Consider the following 22,825-nt stretch of genomic DNA (forward strand, 5'->3'; position numbering starts at 1 on the left):
GCACACGCGCGCGCACCTCCAGCTCAGAAAACACACCATGCGCATCTGAGGAAGTGGACTCACTCTCTACTCCACAAAGTGTATATATCCCATAATTAAATGGGTTAAAGTCTGAGGATGCCCGCAAGTCAAACTCTGGCGCTGATGCATCAACAGGCATCAATTTCCTTCCTCTTCTTTTAATTTTTATTTTTTCGATATTTTTTTATTAATTTTCACAAAAATATAAACAGACCCCCCCAAAATTCCTTCCTCTTCTTTGTAAATTTATTTTCAAAAACAATTCCGATTTTTCAGATGCAATGTGTCAAAATGCAAAACCATAACAACTGTATTTATTATGAAATCTGCGGAAACTTTAGCCAATGTTTGGTTTTCGAATCCTGCATTGTAAGCACCCCCCTTACACACAAAAAATAATTCTATCTCCCCTCCCCACCCGCTTCTTTTGATGGTGGTCGCAGAGGACCTGACTGCAAATATTCAAAGTTAAAACACCATTATTTCTGATGAATGGCAAAATTATTAATTTTTTTTAAAAAAATGTTTTTAAAAGCTTCTCCCAGCTTTTCCAAACTAGTTGGCTGATGATTTAAAGCACTGGAGTGGGGGGTGTGAGAGAATAGATCATTCCTGGAAGCTTTCATGAAACTCGCCGCCCCCCCGCCCCCCCATCTCACTCTCTTGTTTGAGCATAGAAATGCTGCTTCAATTCTTATGGAAATTCAGAAGGAGCCCCATGCTGTTGAACTTGACGTCGTCTGTGCTGGTTATTAATGCGCTCTCTCTCTTCGCCTTTCGGGGACTGGGCGGGGGGGGGGGCGCTCGGTCTGTTTGTGCGTGAGAAAATAATTTTAAAACGGCCGCCAAGTTGCTAGGCCTACAAAAGGTGAGATGGAGGTGGAAGGGGGGGGGGGAGGGAGAGAGGAAAGGCCAACTTACGAAATCCACCACCGTTGGAGGAAATCCTAGTAAAGGGGGTTAATTTAATTTAATTTAATTTAATTCAATTTTTATTATTTTTATGATTTTATTTATGATTTTATTTATTTCTATTTTGTTTCATTTCTATTTTTCCCCCTTCCTCCCCCCCTTTCTGCTCCCCGTCCGCAAACCTTTGATGTTGAACGTTCCTTCCGCTAAAAAGAAAAAGGAAATGTAAAAATATATTAAGCAAAAAAAAAAAAAGTCTGTTTACTCCCTTTATATCGATTTTATATCTTTTTTCTCCCCCTCCTCCCAGCCACTGGTATGGGGAGGGATCTCCTCCGCCTGAGAAGCAGCGATCCTATAGGCACCCTTCCCTGGGAGCAAGCCCTATTGGATCCAACGGGGCTTCCTTCAGAGTAGACCGGTTCAGGGTTGCGCTACTCAGAAATACTTCAGATTTTAGATTTCTCCTTATTTGTTTTCAACCATCGGTGGTGGCAAAGATAGATAGATGATAGATGATATAGATAGATTAGATAGATAGATAGATAGATAGATAGATAGATGATAGATTAGATAGATGATAGATAGATAGATATAGATATAGATAGATAGATAGATATAGATAGATATAGATAGATAGATAGATAGATAGATAGATAGATAGATAGATAGATAGATAGATATAGATAGATGATAGATAGATAGATAGATAGATAGATAGATAGATAGATAGATAGATAGATAGAGTATTAAGTCTCTAAAGATATTTCAAAACACAACTTCATATGCAGGTTTTTTATATGCATACAAAACTTCTTGACATCCCACCCCTCCTTTCCTGATGTTTATTTTTTATTAATAATACTAATAAATAAATTGAATAACTCGTGGGATTAAAGCGACAACAGTAATAACAATAAATAATATATTACAAAATTGTTATTAAATATTATAGTCATTTTATTCTCTCAGAGGGGTTCCCGCCCATTTAGAAATATTTCCGCAACTCCTGATTCATCTTGAAAAGTCAGAAATAAAACTACATACACACTTTGCAAATCACTCAAGGCTGCTAGCTTCTTTGTCTTTGACACCTATTTTATTACTACTCCGCGATCCCTCGTAGCCGAGTAAAATTGTCTTCCATAAACACGGTTTTAACAGTGGGTCCGTCAGTGACTGTGGAGGCCAATTCTGGATCCATACGTCCTTCCACAGTAGGGTTTCCGTGCAAGAGTTGATCCTGGTGTGGATTTGCCAAGCGTGCCTTCCTCTCAGCACGTTTCTCCCTCGCGTCCTGAGTTCGAGTGTCTCCAAAGCCCAAGGACACCTTTGGTCAAGGCTGTTCTCCAATTACAGCGCTCGCAGACCAGTGTTTTCCAGTTGTCAGTGTTTATACTACATTTTTTTTAGATTTGCCATGAGGCAGTCTTTAAACCTCTTTTACAAACCCAGCCAGATGGATGCGGTATAAATAATACAATTATTCTTATTATTAAGGCTGGAATTCTTGCTCTACTTATTTGGGAATAAGCCCCCAAGTGATTCCATAGGCCTTACTTCTGAGTAGATGCGGTTAGGTGTACAACGCTTAACTTTTATTAAATGAATTGTTTTGTTATCAGTATTCAGGACTGCTATGCCTTGTCTCCTGCTAAGTCCTACTCAGAGTAGACTCATCGGAATGAATGGATCTCAGCAAGAGATGCCCTTTAATTGCAATAGGTCTACTCTAACGTTGACCACAACCCAACAGAGATGCAATAAGTGTTTAATGGATGCCTACATGTAATAATATCAGAATAGTACCATCTATGGCTTAAAGATATACGTATGTATGAACAAAAAACACACCCAATAATAATTAAGTCACAGTTTGCAAACTTGTAGTGCCCAGAGTGGCAACCCAGTCAGATGGGCGGGGTACAAATAATATCACCATCATCACCATTACTACTACTAGTAGTAGTACTGTAGGAAGAGCTTCCAATAGCCCCGTTTCTAAGGGTTAAAAAAACCGCTCTCAATGTGGTTTTAGAAAGAAAACCACAGCCATAAACTCATTAAGAAAAACTAACCATTTTTCTTAAAGCACTAAAATGCGTTGCATAATTGTGGCCAAACCAGAGATGGAAATTACGAACAACTCTGCAGGAAACTGTAGTTGTTGTTTTTTTTTGGGGGGGGGGGTTTGCAGATAATTCCTTCTTCTTCCAAATGGTTGATCCCATCTCAGCGGGGAGTGCCCAAGGGGGTGTCCTGTGTTTCCCTGGCTGGGGTCCCCCCTCCCCCCACCCCGTCTCCTCTCTTTCGCCAGGGCGGCCATCCTGAGCCTCTTACACAGGAGTAAGCCCTATGGGGCTTCGCCTGCTAGCCAAGATGCGCAAAGTGGGGTCGAAACCCGTTTCGGAGACGAATCCCTGTTACGAACGTGAATATCTTAGGCATTTTATCCAGTTTCCCTGTTTAGGTTAAATTGTCCTGGGGGGTGTTTTGTCCTTGGCAAGCAATATCTTTATTTAAAGAGGGGAGATAATAATCCTACAGAGAAATTATGGAGCATAATATGTTCATATCTTGCTATTTTATTTTATTTTTTATTTGGGGGCGAATGACAAACCCACCCAACCCGTCTCCAGACGACAATCTAGTCCATCACATTGATTTTGTATTATTATTAGGGAGGGGGCTGGGGGGGAAGGCAGAATTATTCCTCGAAGTTTTGCATACCGATCTATCTCTTCATCCATAGGATCAAACTCCATGGGGTGGAGGTCCCTTTGGAGAGGGCTTCCCCCTCCCCAGTTGATGGGCTTTGCCACATCTTGTGATAGATTATGCGAGGTGGACCCGCCAATATTTTATTCAAGTTGGCACCCCCATATCTATCTATCAGTGACTCATTTTACCAGGTTCCAGCCATTAAAGAAAAACCAACTCCCCCGCCTCCTAGCACACATACTTCGGATACAGGAGGCAACCCTGACCCGTTTTACCTGGGAGTAAGCCCACTGAATTTCTCAGGATTTGCTTCTGAGTAGACCATGGTTAGGGTCGCGCTGTGACCCGTTCAGGATCAGCAGGGGAGGGAAGCAGATGCGAATTAAAAACTGGTTTGGGGTTTATTTGCCTTTGATTTTAATGTTTTAGATCTGCAAAACCTTGTTGCTGCTAAGGCTGCGATCCTAGAAAGCATTTACTGAAGAGTAAGTCCCATTCAGTGGTACTGATGAATGGATAGCGGCATATATACACTGAGAGAGAGAGAGTTAGTTTTCAGGATCTCCAGAAATTAACAAACTGCATCGTTAAGTTTCTTGGGAATCAAGTCTTACTGAATTCAGTGGGTCTTACTTCTAAGTAAGCATGAATAAGACTGGACAGTGTGGCTAACCTTTAGACAGATACCTGTTAACGCACATTTTATTCATTTTTATTTATAAGTCTCATCTAAGACAGACAGTATCTATCTCTCCATCAGCCATTGAATTCAATGGGTCTTGACTTCTGAGGTGTTCACATTTCTTGAATCTCTAGGCATCTATTAATATATACTTTATTTTATTGATAAGGATATTTTAAAAAGGAGGAGAGTCCTATCTCTCTGTCAGTCATTGGACTCTATGGGATTTCACGTGGTGAATCCATAGGCATCTGTTGAGAGTATCCTATCTATGTGCCAGTGAGTTAATCAATCAATCAATCAATCAATCAATCAATCGCCTTTTTGAACATTCTGTATGTCTGAAATTCTCTAAAATGTCCTGGATAGGCAAATTCTCTGACTGTGGATTTGAACTGATTTATTTTATTTTTTTAAAAGCTATCTTGGATCAGGATCTCTGCCCAGTGTGCTCCAACACCTGGCAAATTTCACTTGGGGGTTTTTAAGACTCAGATTCTCTCTCATCCCCCCCCAAAAAAACCTTAAATTAGAGTCTTAATCAACCATCATTACTTTCTAAAATAAACTCAAATATTAAAAAAAATCAGTGCTGCCCTTTTTGAAGACAGCAGGAATGAGAGAAAAGAAGAATAAATTTCAACATAATAATACATTGACACTGAATAATTTTCTTTTTTTAGATTTACAGCTCTCTCTCTCTCTCTCTCTCTCTCTCTCTCTCTCTCTCTGCATTTCATGAAACTTTCTAGGCTGACTTCATATCATTCATTTCAGGGAAACCTGTTAATCTCCATCATTTGACTAGATATTCTGTTGGTGGTAGGGATGATATTTATAAAAACAAAAGCTAAATCATATTGACTCTCCCCACTCCTTTCTGTCTCTGGAATCTGAAAACTCCCTTTCCTACCCCTGGGCAATGGGAGGGGGCAGCCCTAAGCTCACTTACCTAGGAGTAAGTCCCACTGAACTTTTTTTTTGGGGGGGTGCTGTTTCTGAATAGATCTGGAGATATTTGCACTGTAAATGTTCCATAGGGATTCCTACAAGCCTTGTTTTTTTTATCTGTGCATGTGTCCATATGTGAGATAGATGTACAGTATAGAGATACAGAAATATTAACACACACATACAGATAGATATATGGATAAATACAGTGCTTTATTTGGTGGGGGGACGCAGGGGTACGCATTCCCCTAAACATTTTGTGAATCTTTGTACTTTTGTCCATTTACTGTATTTATTTTCCCCGATTTGAACTATAAAATGGCGATTTTCTTTAGTCAAAGTGAGAATACCCCTAAACATTTTTTTTAAGAAGCAAAGCACTGGATATATAGATATAGATATACAGATAGACAGAACTACAGAGACTTTGTTTTGAAGTAGAAATAAAAATAAAATAAGTAAAAAATTGTCCAGTAGCACCTTATAAACCAACTAAGTTTGTTCTGGTACAGTATAAGCTTTCGTGTGCATGTACACTTCTTCAAATATGGATTTTTTGTTTTGAAGTGTTTATAATAGTGTGTTTTAATTCTTGTAACCTGCCCTGGTGAAGGATAGGTAATAAATAAACTGTAATAATAATTACGGTATAACAATAAGCATCATTAATAGTAATAATTAATAACAAAAATGATATCTATCTACATATATATCACGCGATCATATGTAATGAGCAGACATCCCTCTAATAGTAATCTGTTTTTATTCCTAGCCATTGTGTTTTTATTCTTAACCGCATATCACAAAGCAATGTCATATCATCAGTAAACGGCTTGCTGAAGAGCCAAAATGAAAGGAAGGCAATATTGCAATATTCTTACAATACATTCTGATATGGCTACAGTCTTAGTACTTTGCTATCTATTTAAAACAAATATACTAAGTTGTAACCAGCCAGCGTTACTCCTACTTAGAGGAGACCTACTGACAATTATGGGCATGACGGTCTTCAGCCCAGAACTGTTCACCACCTCAGTCTCAACTTCCTCTGCCTTCTGGTCTAGATTTTTCACAGGCTGCTTCTTCTAAGTGGCTTACAGCCTAAAACCTCTTATTTCCCAGGGACAGTCTCGGATTTACAGAAGCCATCCCAGTTTCTGACTTGATCCTGGAATGTCCCGCTTTTCCTTAGGACATTTCCATCGGAGAACAGTCGAAGAGTATGAGAGGACATCCCTGTTTTCATTGGAGGGTATGGAGTTACCGTATTTTTTGCACCATAACACTCACTTTTTTCCTCCTAGAAAGTAAGGGGAAATGTCTGTGCGTGTTATGGAGCGAATGCCTATGGATGGTGGGGGGATCTGCTGCAGTCGTGAGCAGAGGATCCATGGTTCCTCTTCCCTCCTCCGTGGCTCGCTTTGAAACAGCGAAGCGGGAGAAGAGCCGCTGAGTGGGGAGGAGAGAGGGACAGGGAGCCTGCTTGCTTTAAAGGAGCAAAGCGGGAGAGGAGAGGAGCCTTCTCCGCTTATACCCCTCTTCTGCATTATTAGCAGCATCCTTCTCCACACACCCCTCGCGTGCTCCTTGTCCCTTGAGCGCTTTTCCTTCCCTCCCCACCTAAAACGTGGTTACAAAGCACGGATCCACATGGACCCTCAGGATTTTTGCATTGGGCTACCCCAAACTCACCGTCAGATCACATGTCTGTGGCCACAGCATGAACCACAAAAATCATACACCCACTGTTTCGTTATAATATTTTTTTTCTTGTTTTCCTCCTCTAAAAACTATGTGCATGTTATGGTCGGGTGCGTGTTATAGAGCGAAAAATACGGTATATGATCCCCAAGTCAAGGAGATAAATAAGTAGAAGACGTCTGAAGGCAGCCCTGCATAGGGAAGCTTTTAAATGTTTTGTTATGTTTATATACGTATATTGGAGGCTGCCTAGAGTGACTGGGGCAACCCAGTCAGATGGGTATATTAATAATAATATTTATTATTATTTTTATTTATTTTATTATTATTATTATTTAGGACATCCCTATTTTCATCAGAGAAATGTTGGAGGATATGCAGCATAGGTTGGAACATATTTAAATTTAAACAAACAAACCAGAAAATTTCCACGTTCTATAAGAAACAATGAAAAACATCAAAACAAACATTTAAATCTGCTGCAGATATACGAGAGAGTTTGAAATTGCAAAACATAGCCAATAAAATACCCTGGGAATGTCATGAAATAAAATATTCCAAGTAAAATAATCAGCTAAAAAGCATGAATTCTACATTGTATGCGAAACACATGCATCTATATCTGTGTGACGGATACATGAGCCATTTTATATGTGTGCAAAAACTGCAACGCTGTTAGATTGAACATGATGGGGCTTTCTTCTGAGTAAACATGCACAGGATCACTGAAAAGCAGCCACTTCAACATGTCTACTCAGAAGTGGGCTCAGTGTCTCCCGGAACAATCCTGTCGCCTACCTATTTGGAGACCCCATGAGAACTCCTTCTGAATATTGTTATTATTTTCCCAAAACTGGAACTTATGGCGACCTGCTGAAATTAAAACCACCACAGATACAATACGAAAAGCTAAAAACATATAAAGGGAAATAGTTAAAAAAGCAATTAAGCTCTAATGGAATGAAAAACAATCTTAAAGAAACAGAGCTATTAAAAGGTAGATAATCAAAGCAGCACAGGACCCTTTCCTTTAAAAAGAGTCAGTTCCAAAAGGTCTGTTGGCGGCAGGACAGGAAAGAGGGAGCCAGGCTGGCCTTTCTAGGGAGGGAGTCCCCAAACCTGGGAGGAGCCACCACCAAGAAGGCCCTGTTCCTTGTTCCCATGTGTAGACAGGCACGTGTAGATGAGATTAAATTGTGAGTTGGCTTAATTCTGTGTGGAGAGTCCAGCCTGTATAATTACACCTCCGTGAGTATTTCAGAAATGCTTGACCTGAACGTAGGTCACAAACATTCCACGTTTGCGAGAACTTGGTTGTTTCGTGTGGCAGCGCCTACACTTTGGAACTCCCTGCCTATTGAGATCAAGCAGATGCCATCCCTGTACTTTTTTGTTTTAGTATCTGTTTTAGCATTTTAACCTTCTGCATGTTTTACAGTACTGTTGCAGATTTTCCTGGATTTTATTGTGTTATCTTTTTGCAAACTGCTTTGAGGGTGTTTTCAGGGGTTTTGGTGTATAAATTTTATGAAATGAAAACAAAACAGTCCCATTGCAGTGAATGGGCATGGCTAACTTGGGAGGGGGGTCTTCAGAGTCTACTCTGAGTGGGACGTCATTGGATGTAGCCCACAATGTTTGCACCTGTTATTGGACAGATGTTGGGAGATTGCATCACGGTCTTTGGCAGCTTTCACTTAGATACTGGTATTTTTTGCAAATTCACCTGTGCTTCTCAAAGCTCTCTCTCTCTCTGTGTTGTGGAGTATATTTCTAAAGGCTGCTGTCGTATACGTTTCTTCCAAGTAGGAATCTATACAAAACTGAGCTATGGTGAGGATTCTTAACTGATGGTTCTGGCCACCACTGGGCCACACTGTTCACTGATGAACGATGAATTGCTTTATTATAGTAGCTTGGCACAGGGGTCTTTCTGCTGGCAGCCATTGGGCATGTCTGAGTCCTGGTTTTGTGGTTAGAGTAGAAAGATGGTGGAGGGCTCCCTTCCCACTGCCCTGTGCTTGATCCCTTTCTCCCAGATCGGAAGGTTGGTTCATATTATGATTATGATTTATAAAATGTGTATATCGCCCTATACCTGCAGATCTCAGGGTGCCTTGCAACATAAAATCACAAAATAAATAAGAAAAATGCAAACATGAACAACGCAATAACTGCCCCCCCTTCAGCAACACTACACACACACACACACACACACACACACACACATTTTTATTAGTTTTTTTAACATATCATCTCCAATAATCATATAACATAACTTTCTATCTTATACAATATTTTAGACTTCCGTCAACGCCTCTGATGATTTTTCGTTCTTTATCACTTATTCTGCATTTCTTAATTTCTCTATTACTCTTAATTATCATTAACTAATTGTTCTCATATTCTTTCTTGCAATATTTCAAATAGTCCTCCTTACAAAACTTCTTGCAATCCTACCATCTGTTCATTACAGTTACTTTTCAAATAGTTTGTATATTTACTCCAGTCTTCTAAGAATCTCTGGTCCCGCAGGTTTCGAATCCTTCCTGTTAATTTATCCAATTCTGCATAGTCCATCAATTTCATCCACCATTCTTCTTTTGTCGGTAATTCTTGCTTCCATTTTTGTGCCAATAATATTCTTGCTGCCGTCATTGCATATAAAAACAACTTACAATCCTGTCTATTAATATCATTTCCTACAATGCCTTCAGCAACACATTTTAAAAGGGCATCAGATGTCAACCAGCCCCAGGCTGGTTAGAGAGGAACATTTTGCCTGGCACCTAAAGGTGGGGGAGCATAGGGAGAGCATTCCACAAATGGGGAGTCACTGCAGAAAAGGCCCATTCTTGTGTTGCCACCCTCCAGACCTCACATGGAGAAGGCACACCAAGAAGGGATTCAGATGACAATCTCAGGGTCTGGCTGAGTTCATATGGAAAGAGGCCACAGGTCCTTGAGGTATTGTGGTCCTGAGCCATTTAAGGCTCTATAGGTCAAAAACTAGCACTTTGAATTGGGCCCGGAAACTAAGTGGTAGCCAGTGCAGTCAGACTAGGATCTGTGCAATATGTTCAAACCGTCTTGCTCCGGTGAGCAACCTGGCCGCTGAATTCTGCACTGGCTGAAGTTTCCAAACCATCTTCAGAGGGAGTCCTACGTATAACACACTGCAGCAATCTAACCGCTAGGTGACCAGAGCATAAACCAGGGGTCAGCAAACTTTTTCAGCAGGGGGCCGGTCCACTGTCCCTCAGACCATGTGGGGGGCCGGACTATATTTTGGAAAGAAAAAAAAAGAACGAATTTCTTTGCCCCACAAATAACCCAGAGATACATTTTAAATAAAAGGACACATTCTACTCATGTAAAAACAGATTCCCAGACCGTCCATGGGCCAGATTGAGAAGGCGATTGGGCCAGATCTGGCCCCTGAGCCTTAGCATAGACAATATCCTGAAGAAATGGTTTTACAGGACCAGCTCTTTGCTGAAGCTAAGCAGGCCTGGGCCTGGTCAGGTTCTGCATGGGAGACACACAGAGCTTGAAAACCACATGCCTGCCTATTTGAATTTCTGTGACAGAAGGAAGGTGTGCTATAGATGTTAAAGAAAGCAAATAAAAATAAAATTTCCAGGGCCAGAGTCTGCACGACCTGGTGCACACTTTGATCACTGCAGGAACTCACTGCTGCAGGGCACAAACTATCAGGGAGCCCTCAAAGCAGGTGACTCTGGAAAAGCTCATAAAGGCACTCGGAGGTAAATCGTTATCTATTTGAAATTAAAGAGACTTCCACTAGTCATCTCAGTGAATTTCAGCCAGTCTGCTCAGACTATGACTTAGTCGGGCACCAACCACTTGCTATGACAGTCTCCCCGTTCCATGCTAGCTTTCCTCATGCAGGGATGTGTGGAGCAAATTTAAATAACAGTTGCATTCTAGAAACAGCCCCTTATTACAGGGTGTGTGTTTTTTAAAACATATCTATATGGCTAGGAAGACCGCAAAGGGTTTTTGAAGACCCTTCAAAAGGGTATAATATGCACAGAACTTAGGTTTGCCTCCAGTTTCATAATACTCTGAGTGGACCTGCTGAAATTTACAGGCTTAAGTTTCTTGAGCCCATTCTCTTTCAATGGATGTACTGTCAGCCTGGATAGCTCCATTGGTTAGACCGTGGTGCTGGGAAGTTGCAGGTGTGATCCCTGCATGGGACAGCTGCCTATTCCTGCATTGCAGGGGTGGACTGGTTGATCCTCAGGGTCCCTTCCAACGCCACGATTCTATGAGTAGGACTGGTCTAACCCTGAGATTTTGGCAGAAAGCCTTGCCAAATTGGCAAAGGTAGCTATGTAAACTGAAGATCAAGTAGAGGTAGACTTTAAGGAGGAGTGGAAACCTTTTGTTGAATATTTAAAGAATCATTGTAAACACAGGATTTGAATGAAGAATGAAGAACAGCAGCTGAATAGTTGTTGGAGTGCAGTGTGGAAAAGATAATGTATAGAATATTTATAATATGTAACAACTATAGAAACTACAGGGGAAACCATGGAGGGGAAGTTGAACGTGAAACGGATATGTATTTGGCAGTAATATCATTTTGTAAACTTTTGAAATTTAGAAGTAACAAAAAGATTTTGGCAGAAAGTAGGGAGGGATATTTCAGCACCACGGACAAGGCTCTTCTTCCACCACCATCTCTGTTTCTTGGGGATCCCATTTGCTTTCTTTGTTTCCCAGTCTCATTTTGGTCCCAGTACCCAGCAGGATCCTGCCCACGTTTATACAGAAAGAAGCCCTGCTGTGCTCAGTTGGCCTTCCCACCTCAAGTCTGAACTGAACACACAAACTTTTAAGTTTTAGATCATAGCGTGGGTTGTTGTTTTTCCAGCTGGCTCTCTAAGTTAGGATTTCTAGGTTGCCTCACCTCAAAGGATATTATGGAGTTAGAAAAGAACCACCCAAATGATCATGGGGGTGTCCTTTGAAGCAAGGTTGCAGCGTTTGGGATGTTTTAGTTTGGAGAAAGATTAGTAGAATCATAAAATCAATTGTAGAGCTGTAAGGACCCTGGGGGTCATCAAGTCCAACCCCCTGCAATGCAGGAATCTCAACTCAAGCATCCCACCCAACCTCTGCTTAAAAACCTCCCAGGAAGGAGAGTCCACAACCTCCTGAGGGAGACTGTTTACTGTTAAACAGTTCTCAGAAAGGTCTTCCTGATGTTGAGTCAGAATCTCCTTTCTTGTCACTTGAAGCCATGGGTTCGAGTCCTACCTTCCAGAGCAGGAAAAAATAAGCTTGTTCCCTCTTCTATGTGACAGTCCTTGAGATACTGGAAGATGACTATCTTTTTTTTTTTAACCTTTACTGGAAGATGACTATCCTATCTCCTCTCAGTCTCCTCTTTTCTTTTCCAGGCTAAACATATCCAGCTCCTTCAACCATTCCTCATAAGGCTTGGTTTCCACATCCTTGATCATCTTGGTCACCCTCCTCTGCACACCTTCCAGCCCATCAATATCCTTCTTAAATTGTGGTGCCCAGAACTGGACACAGTTTTCCAGTGTGGTGTGACCAAGGCAGAATAGAGTAGGACCATTACTTCCCTTGCTCTGTTGATGCAGCCTAGAACAGCACTCACTTTTTCTGCTGCTGCATCACCCTGTGGACTCAGGTTCAGCTTGTGGTCCACCAAGACCCCTCGGTCCTTTTCACATGTGCTGCTAGTAAGCCAGGTGTCCCGCGTCCTATATTTGTGCATCTGGTTCTTCCTGCCTAAGTACATTGGTCCCTACTGAAATTCATTTTGCTAGCCTGGACCCAGTTCTTCAACATGTTAAGGTCATTTTTAATCCTGATTCTGTCTTCTGTGCCGCTAACTCCCCGTCCCAGTTTGGTATTATCTGCATATTAGATGAGCATCTCCTCAATTCCTTCATCCAAGACTATTGAACAACAGCGGGCCCAAGACAGAACTCACTTGTCACTTTTCCCCAAGATGATGAGGAACCATTAATGAGTCCTCTTTGGGTTTGATCAGTCAACCAGCTACAAATCCACATAACAGTTACCTCGTTCAACCCACATATTAGCAGCTTCCTTGTGAGAATATCATGGGGGACTTTGTCAAAAGCCTTACTGAAATCAAGATACACTATGTCCGCAGCATTTCCCTGGTCCACCAAGTTTCTAATTCCATCAAAAAAGAAAAGGGAAAAAAGAAACGAGGTTTGTCTGACACGAATTATTTTTGAGAAACCTGTGGTGTGTCTTAGTAATCACAGCATCCTCTTCTAAATGCTCACAGACCAACTGTTGAATGATCTGTTCTAGGACCTTCCCTGGTACTGATGTCAAGCTCACCAGTCAGTAATTACCTGGGTCTTCCTTTTTGAAGATAGGGACAACATTTACTCTAGTCTGTAGGAACCTCACCTGTTCTCCACGATTTCTCAGAGATGATAGACAAAGGCTCTGAAATCGGATGCAGCTCATCAGGCCCTGGAGAACTGAATTCATTTTAAAGTAGCTAGGTGTTCCCTTACTGCCTCTTTTCCCATCTTTATTCTGCTATCACCAAGTTGGGCATCACTTTCCTTTTGGGTGAATGTTTGAAATGACTGGTTTTTTATCCTATCTTTTCCCTAAGAAGCTGAGGGCAGTTCTCTCTTGCACTCCATTGTATCCTCACACCCACCCTGTGAGGTAGGCATGGCACAGAGAAGGAGGGAGAGACGGGGAGAGAGAGCACAATTTGAACTCAGCTCAAGTCAAGACTTCCACCCACTGCAGCATCTTGCATCTCATACCCCTGTTGCTGGCCTGGAAGGATGAGTCAAATTCTACAGGTCTTCCTGCAGCGCTCATGAAAGCAATCATCCAATCAGGAAAAAAAATAGGCAAATTAGTCTATTGCTCTAGAAAAAGAGGTGCCAGAACTCACCACAGCACCTCCCTTGTTCTCTTAGAATAGCATTGGCACCCTCCTGAGAGGCGCCAGAACCAAGTTCCGGCAAGTTCCAGCTGAAAAAAGCCCATAACAGCAATAAAAACCATAACATAACCATTTTAATAACCACACAAATCTCAGTTAATGGTTGTGGAAGGATCTATTCTTAACTGCTTGTGTAGGCCTGGCAGAAAAGTTTTCAGCAGGCATTTAAAAGTTGCCACAAAAGGCACCCGTCGAATCTCCAGTGGCAGAGAGTTCCTCAGGACCAAGCCAAAGACAGTGAAGGCTCGGTTGTCCTTGATGTTGTCAAATGAGCCTTGTTGACTCAGGGAACAGCCAGCGATGTTGAGGGAGCTGGGATATGTAAGGGTTCAGGAGGCAACAGAGGCTTCCTTGACCTAAGCTGGATTTTGCCAGTTCATGCTAGAATTTGAACGTGGCTCAGCAATGCTACAAATATATGCAAAAATTATTGACAGCCAAACTGGGTCATTCTTCTGCCCCTCTGGTTATACAGATTGGATGCCCACCTTTTAAATTAAGGTTTCTTGGCTAGTGGGGCAGGGGCAGGATTGGGCATGATGTGAGCTCCTGAGAAGGTTGTTGGTGTTGTCCTTTTCCAACCAAGACACCCAACTCTGAATCCCAGCCACTCCCAGGGACAAACTGGGATTGCCGCTTCCACACCCAGCCCCAAACCACGAGCCAGGGTGCAGGATATTTTGAGCCGGATCCAGCAAGGGCATCTCTTTATAAACAACCCAACTGGGTCGTTTTTCACCCACTGGACGCCAACCCTTTGGAATAATGTTTCCCGCTTTTAACTGGGACCCGATTTGGAGAAAGGGAGCGTGTGGGGGGTCAGGCATTGTATGAGCCCAGGGAGGGTTGTTGGTTTTGCATATAAAAAAAATGTAAACCAGACATCTACCTCAGAGGCAGCCTCATGCAAACTTGTTCATCTGTGTCTGAATAGGCACCCCTAAATGACATTCGCATCATCTGGTGGCTTTGGAGGACGACCTCTGACCCTGTCTGGCTCTCCCGCATAGAAAGGCTGTCGTCTTCTCCCCTGTCTGGCCATTGTCCCTCCATTTCCATATTGCTCCCCCACCCCTCTTTTTCCCATGCTGTCGCTCTCAGAGGTTCACCCCCTCCCAACCCTTTCCCATCTTTTTCTCCCGCCCCAACCCGAGCCGGTTTTTAAAAATCAATCAAGTTTAGAGAAGAGAAGGAGACTCCTCACATTCGGAGAGGCTGGAGGAGCCGGACACTTATATGCTGAAAGGATTTTTATTTTGCAGGGCGGGGGGGGGGGGGAGTCTGTTTTGAGTTTTCTCTCCCTATCCAAAACCTCTCTTTTTGACATCCCCCCCTTTACCACACACTTTGGGAACGCAGAAATGGCAAAACGTGGCGATTTAGGCGGAATCGTCTACTTTGGACAGCAAGAGACAGGAGACTGAGTGAGTAGCAAACTTTTGCAGAAATGAAAATGGGCTCTCTCTTGTGGGCAATGTTTTGACGTTTTCGGGGAATAAGCTTTGCACAGGGTGAAATCTGGAGCCTCAAATCCAGATAGAAAGTAGGAGGAGGAAATAACCCATTTGAATTGTCCTAAGTCATGGTCACTAATTTCAATGGGTCTACTTTTGAGTAGGATTGGCTACAATTGACTTGCCTTTTGTTAAAACTGTAGAATTTTAATTTTTTTTTTTAATAAGGACTAGTAGGAATAGGCAAATCTGTCCATTTCACTCTTTCTTGTTTCCCGAGTCTTTAGCTTAGTTCTTTACCTTTTCACAGCAGTTTGTGATTTGTATTTTTATTAAGTCGGGGAAAGTTCTCATGAAACATCATTGCTGAATCTTTCCTAAAATGCTAATTTCTTGTTTTCACAAATATAATGCATTTTAGCCACACTTTACTGTCAAATAATGCATGCATACATACACACACACACACACACACACACACACACACATGACTTGGCTAGAGAACTGGCTTGTAAAATTCAGAAAAGTGCAAATTTTGACAGGGAGCTGTTTTCTGGTTTCCATATATTTTTCAAAACTGGCAATTTGCTTTTGTTTCTGATGTTTTTGATCTGTTTTATGTTTGTTTTATGGTTCTCTTTTGTAGGCTATCTTGAAAATCTAGATTAATAAAAAAAGAAATGAAATGAAACTGCGAATTTTGTAGGTTCACCTTCTGAGGTGAGGCCAGCTGAACAGCTACCCTGTCCAGAGAGAGAGAGAAGAGATTATATTATCTCCTCTTCTTTTACAAATTTAATTGAGGACACCCTTGTAACACTTTTGACCTGGTTGGAGGGCTCTTCCAAGATTCATTTTGCCATTTCATACACTGGTAGAGATGCTTTGTTAATATTTATCCATCCATCCATCTATCCAATCCTTCCTCCCAAAGGAACTTGAGAACAACTCACTTTGGAAGATCCTTAAAGAGTTAGGAGGGTTTTGCATCAATTAGGCCAAAGATGCATTCGAGGGGCTGAAAGTATCCCATACCTGCAAATCTTAATCAGCTGTTCAAGATGAACCGGTTGCTAGCGTGCGAAATGGTTTGCTGTGTTAATATTTGTGTGCACATGTTGCTGTTGTTGCTTAAAATAAAATAAAAATTCTGCCTCCTCTTACCTCCAGGCTTTGGGTTGGGTAGCCAAGCTGAGTTAGGCACTTGGCGAGTAACTGATCCAATCGAGTTGTGGGTGATGATTTCGCCGGGCGAAATCCTTGGACAGACCTCTTTGCTTCTAGGGACTCGGTTTTGGAAACCTGCAAATGAAATTTCAGAGGTGGCATTTACCCAAGGGTGGGGTAGGGGGCGGTGAAGGGGGGGAAGGCCCCCCAATAATAATAATAATCAATTAGGAACTGTGGTTTGATCAATATAGGAACAAACGAAGCGATTTGCTGGTAGTGCTGGTTGTAAGCATTTGCAAAGGGACGGAGCATGCAGACAGGTAGAGAGAGAGATGTGTTGAAATCCCGGGAAGCTGTGCAATGGTTTGGTTTTCTTTTAGCATCCAGAGATTTCCACGAACTGGAGTGGAGGCTGAGGATAACAACAAAATAATCAGAATAATTATCAGCATCGTAGGCAGGGGGAGGCGGAGAATTATGGCTGGTCCCTTTAAGATGCACAGACCATGTCTTCCTGCTCCTGGGGTTTGTGACTCAGCAACTGCAGAGCCAGTAACTTTGGGAGGGGAGAGAATTTTTGCACACAGGGTTACTCTAGAGGCAGGTGCAACTTGGGTCTCAGTGGGATATGCCTGGGCCTGGACTGGGGTTGGCAGGGTGTATATATTGTTATCGTGGGAGCAGTCTGCAAGAGGCGGCAGGTCTCCAAAGGCACATATTTGTGGGGGTGTAAAAGGGGGGGTATTCCTTGAGGGCAAGCCTCTTTGGGTGTCTGTCCCAGCGGCAGTTTGGACGGCAGGGTTATTTTTGGATGCCTTTGCCATATTTCAGGTTATTTTTTCACTGCTGATTTACTGCACTTAAAGCCCATCTTTTTCTTCAAGGAGTTCAAGGTGGCCTGTATGATCTCCCCCTCCTCACACAACAACTCTCAGAGGCAGACTAGGTTGAGAGGCAGTGGCTGCCCCCCCCCCAAGGTCGCACCCAGTGAGCTTCACAGCTAAGTGGGGCTTCGAACACTGGCCTCCCATGTCCTTGCCCAATGCTCTAACCACTACACCAGGGATATATGTATTTTTGGACACATCATGTTGCAAAATTCTGGACACACTGCGAAATTCAGGTAAGGGGCAAAGTTTCGAAAAATGGCTCCCATCTTGTGTCCAAAAACAAGCATCAGGTAGCTCAGAATGCAAGCGTGAACTAGATCAAAGTTCTCCCCCTTCACCTTGGTCTAAATACATAGTTGTTTGGGCAAAGCCTACCCAACAGGGCTGGTTTTTCTCTTTGGTTATCTAGCTGTATGAGTATATATGATGTCATAAAGCTAGAAAACCGAATGTACAAACCCACCCGCTACTCGACGGGGCTTTTGCAAATGTCTCCCCACGTCTACATCTTCCAGCAAAGGGTCCTGTGAATTGTTGCAGGGGGGGGCAGGCGACCCCTTTCACATTATTGTGGGATGTAGAGGAAGAGTTTTCTCTTAGGCAGCCAGTTAAAATCTTACTTGTTGAATATAATTGAATAAAATGGAACAGCAACATCAGGGAATGGGGCTTCTCTGAGCACCTCTGGCTGGCTTTCAACAGGGATAGAATTTTATTAGGAAGAACATCCTGGCGGTAAGAGCTGTTGGACGGCGGATCGGGGTCCCTCAAATGGTCTTCTATCATTGAGATTCCTGCATTGCAGGGGGTTGGACTAGATAATAGAATAACAGAATTGTAAGGTACCACGAGGGTCATGTATAATTAATAATAATAATAATAATAATAATAATAATAATAATAATAATAAATCCACCCATCTAACTGGATTGCTCCAGCCACTCTTGTAGGAATGAAAATCCCTTTACACTCTGGGCAACTTCCAACAGATATAAAAACACAATAAAACCTCAAACATAAAAAATTTCCTTACAGGGCTGCCTAAAGACATCTTCTAAAAGTCATACAGTAGTACCTTGGTTTACAAGCTTAATCTGTTCCAGAAGTCCGTACTTAACCGAAACCGTTCTTAAACCGAAGCACACTTTCCCTAATGAGGCCTCCCGCCGCCAGTGCCCTTCCATTGTTTGGATTCCATTCTTAGACCCAGGTAAAATTCACAAACTGGGACACTACTTCCAGTTTTGCGCAGTTCGTAAACCAAATTGTTCATAAATAGGGCTGTTCTTAAACTGAGGTACGACTGTTGTTTTTTATTTCCTTGGCATCTGATGGGAGGGCGTTCCACAGGGCGGGTGCCACTACCAAGACGGCCCTCTGCCTGGTTCCCTGTAACCTCACTTCTTGCAGTGAGGGAACCAGCAAAAGGCCCTTGGAGCTGGACCTCAGTGTCCGGGCAGAACAATGGGGGAGGAGACGCTCCTTCAGATATACTGGACCGAGGCCGTTTAGGGCTTTAAAGGTCAGCACCAACACTTTAAATTGTGCTCGGAAACGTACTGGGAGCCAATGTAGGTCTTTCAAGACCGGTGTTATATGGTCTCGGCGGCCGCTCCCAGTCACCAGTCTAGCTGCCTTATTCTGGAATAGTTGTAGTTTCCGAGTCACATTCAAAGGCAGCCCCATGTAGAGCGCATGGCAGTAGACCAAGCAGGAGATAACCAGAGCATGCACCACTCTGGCGAGACAGTGGAAGTAGGGTTGGAAGGGGTCCTGAGGGTCATCTAGCCCAACCCCCTGCAACAATTTTATAATTAAGTGTTTTAAATTTGTTGTTAGCCACCCTGAGCCCGTTTTTTTTATTCAAAATTATAGCAAGACATATTATCCAAAAACATATCATCCTTATTTCGCCCCCCCATTTTTCCTCCCTCCCACACAGAACCCCACCCCCACCCCACCCCCCGACTTCCCTCAGTTCCAGTCTTTGATTTCTCTAATAATGCTGTTTTCTGCAGGTTACAAAGTTGTATAGATCCTCAAACTGTTTAGCTGATTATTATCAGTAAAAAAATTGTGAATGTTTATTCAAAACCTGCCAAGGAGTCCCGCTCGCTTTGTTGCGTCTTCAGATACTTTGTAAAGGGTTCCCATTCATCCTTAAAGTCACAGTTATCCTTGTCCCGTAGCTTATATGTCAGTTTTGCCAGTTCTGCATAGTCCATCAATTTTTCTAGCCATGATTCTTTAGTTGGGGTTTCTTCAGTCTTCCATCCTTGTGCTACCAGAACTCTCGCGGCCGTTGTCGCATACATGAAGATGTTTTTCAACTTTTTTAGCAGGTCTTTCCCTACAATCCCCAACAAAAATGCCTCGGGTTTTTAAACAAACGTTAAATGGAACATTTTCTCCAATTCGTTGTATATCCCTGAGCCCAATTTTTGAACCAGGAAGGGCGGGGTATAAATAAAAATTTATTTTTATTATTTATTATAATACAGGAATCTTTTGCCCAATGTGGGGCTTGAACCCACGACCCTGAGATTAAGAGAAGAAGGGGTGCAGGAGAGTTCATGAAAAGGAGAGCCCCCCCCCCCCGAGATTGAGAGTGTCCTGCTCTACTGCCTGAGCCATCTCAGTTGCATTAGTCGTTCCTCTGCCCACCCCTTGCCCACTCCCAAGGCTGCAATTCTGTGAAATTGTGTCTGTGTTTTCTTACCTGGAAAAGCAGTGGCTCATGCCAGCAGTCTGCAGTGCAGCTGGGCTACAGGTCAGTGGCAGAGCACTTGCTTGGCATGTAGAAGGTCCCAGGTCCCATCTGTCATGGGTGCTCTAGTTGAGGTTCCTGCATTGCCGGGGGTGGACTGGATGACCCTTGGGTCCCTTCCAGCTCTACAGTTCTAAGATTCTATGGTTCAGTCCTCTGCCGTTGCTGCAACAAAACATGTCTCTCCTGCATCGGTCTCTACAGCCACACCAAGCGCTGCAACCTTCCACAGCTTGACCTCAGCCCCAAAGGTGCACTCTGTTGCAGTCCTGTGCTGCCAGCCGTGGCAGAGCTCAGGTGAGGGAGAAGCCAGGCATATCTCAGGGGTGTCCTTGCCTGGAGGCAGAGTCCGAATGCAAGGTCCAGCCCTAAGGGCAGGAGTATCTCAGTTCACGTAGTCAGACGATCTGGGGGTCAAGAAAGCCGAGGGCCCAAGGTCACAAGAAGCAGCAAGGTCTGCTCAGAAACGACAAATTTTTGTTTCCAGTGACTGACTGAGGCTGGAGATGCTGCTTGAGAAAGCTGGAGTCAGCTGGTTCACATCAGGAGCAAGAAGGCTGATGAGCAACAGGTGGAGTCACCTCACCTTCTGCTCCTTCAGGCTGCTGCTCAGCAGGTGAAGCCGACTCCTGGCCCATGACACACTCCTCCGTTATCTCCCAAGAGAGATGGATGCCAGCAGCAGCAGCAGCAGCAATAATAATAATCATAGAATTGCAGAAGGTTTGTTTTTTAAGTGCCTAATTTATTCAGATTACTGCTAATTATTCCTGCAGGGGGTTGGACTGGATGACCTTTGGGGTGCCTTGCAATTCTACATTTCTAGGATTCCAGTTTGGGATGGATCACCAAGGAGAGCTTCTGCCAGGCTTCAAAATCTTGCTCTCCCTGGCTGGCAAGATATCATTTGGCTTGGCCCAGGCACTTTCAAGCCTATCTTCTTAAAAACTGAGAGCTAGAACTTTCTTTCTTTCGAAACAATGAAGCTTTTCTTTCCTTTTAAGCTACTACAGAATCAAAGCATACTCAGTGCCCTGCTTACAAAACTAATGATTTATTATCACTGCTATTATTTTTCATAGAATCGTGGAATCATGGAATTGTAGAGTTGGAAGGGACCCCAAAGGTCATCCAGCCCAACCCCCTGCAAGGCAGGAATGTGTCCTTAATTTCAGATCATGCATCTCACTCGCCTGGAGGGGGGTGGAGAGGGCTGCTGCCTGTGTTTGTAGAAACCAGCGTAGTGTTCAAAGGTAACAAATTACTTTTAGTGCTCCAGCGACTTTGACCTCTCTGTTCATGTGCTGAGTGCGTTCCTCAGACCAAAAATGATTCCCCACCTTTAAAGATCTGTTTTGCCCCAACAATTTGACAGCTTCTCCAACCCTCATTCAGCTTCGCCATCTTACCTGGGCATCATCTTCCTGGGGACTATCTGCAAAGGTAGTTAAATAACAATTTCCTGGTTTGTGCAGGTGGCAGAAGGTGGGAGGGAGGACTCCCCCCCCCCCACAGAGGCACAAGCCGATGAGTCAGAAATAACTTCTTAAAATAGGTTCCACTTTAAGGCCTCGTCTTCCAAATGCCATTAATTTTCTGGAGATTACAGACCTTCTCCGTATCCTAGCATCAGAAGCTATTCCTGGGAAGGGAACAACTGTCAATTGTAAAAGGCAACATGAAAGTGAAAAGGAAAAATCTTCCAGGCTGATCTGTAAAATGAGAATTGTTTGTTTGTTTGTTTGTTTGTTTGTTTTGCAAATTAAAAGCCTCTTTCACTAGAGTTGGAAGTGACCCTGAGGGTCCTCTAGTCCAACCCCCTGTAGCTGCTTTGGGGGACATCATGGCCTTTAACTGCGTGTTGAATATGCATCAAGTGTATGGCGTCAACTGTGGAATCATAAAAGGTAAAGGACCCCTGACAGTTAAGTCCAGTTGTGGACGACTCTGGGGTTGCAGCGCTCATCTCGCTTTATTGGCCAAGGGAGCCAGCGTACAGGTCATGTGGCCAGCATGACTAAGCTGCTTCTGGCGAACCAGAGCAGTGCACGGAAACACTGTTTACCTTCCCGCCACAGTGGTACCTATTAATCTACTTGCACTTTGATGTGCTTTCGAACTGGTAGGTTGGCAGGAGCAGGGAGCAACGGGAGCTCACCCCATCGCGGGGATTCGAACTGCCAAACTTCTGATCAGCAAGTCCTAGGCTCTGTGGTGTAACCCACAGCGCCAACCGTGTCCCAGTGGAATCATAGTATCATACAATTGTGGGGTTGGGAGGGGTCCTCAAGGTCCACTACTCCAACCCTCTGCAATGCAAGAATCTCCACTAGATTGTACCCAACCTCTCCTTAAGAACCTCCAGGGTTTGCAAAGCTGTGCAAAGCCATCTGCGTAGTAATTTCAAGGCGTTTCCCCCTACGAAGTGGGTTTTAAGAGTGTTGATTCCCAAATTTTATTCCAAGGCCCTGTGACCTTTTGAATAAAAACGTTATCCACAGACACACTTCGTTCCAGCTGCTCTGATCTAGACCCAACACACATAAA

The 22,825-nt window shown here is 43.2% G+C and overlaps 1 long non-coding RNA gene across 4 annotated transcripts in view; it reads left to right on the forward strand.

Annotated features, from left to right (window-relative positions):
* LOC310835881 overlaps nucleotides 1-22,825 on the forward strand; it is a 53,397-nt gene that overhangs the window by 1,371 nt on the left and 29,201 nt on the right. The window contains exons 1-2 of one of the 4 annotated variants that reach the window (XR_014559757.1): nucleotides 3,226-3,364; nucleotides 4,084-4,139. The exons of 1 other annotated variant lie outside the window; for it this stretch is intronic. This is a non-coding gene — a long non-coding RNA (uncharacterized lncRNA). Of the gene's footprint in view, nucleotides 1-3,225; nucleotides 3,404-4,083; nucleotides 4,140-22,825 lie in introns of those variants that run through there. 2 more of the 4 variants (XR_014559758.1, XR_014559759.1) reach the window with 2 other exon arrangements.

Source organism: Podarcis gaigeae (assembly GCF_964106915.1).
Source record: "Podarcis gaigeae genome assembly, chromosome: 18".
NCBI classification, from domain to species: domain Eukaryota; kingdom Metazoa; phylum Chordata; class Lepidosauria; order Squamata; family Lacertidae; genus Podarcis; species Podarcis gaigeae.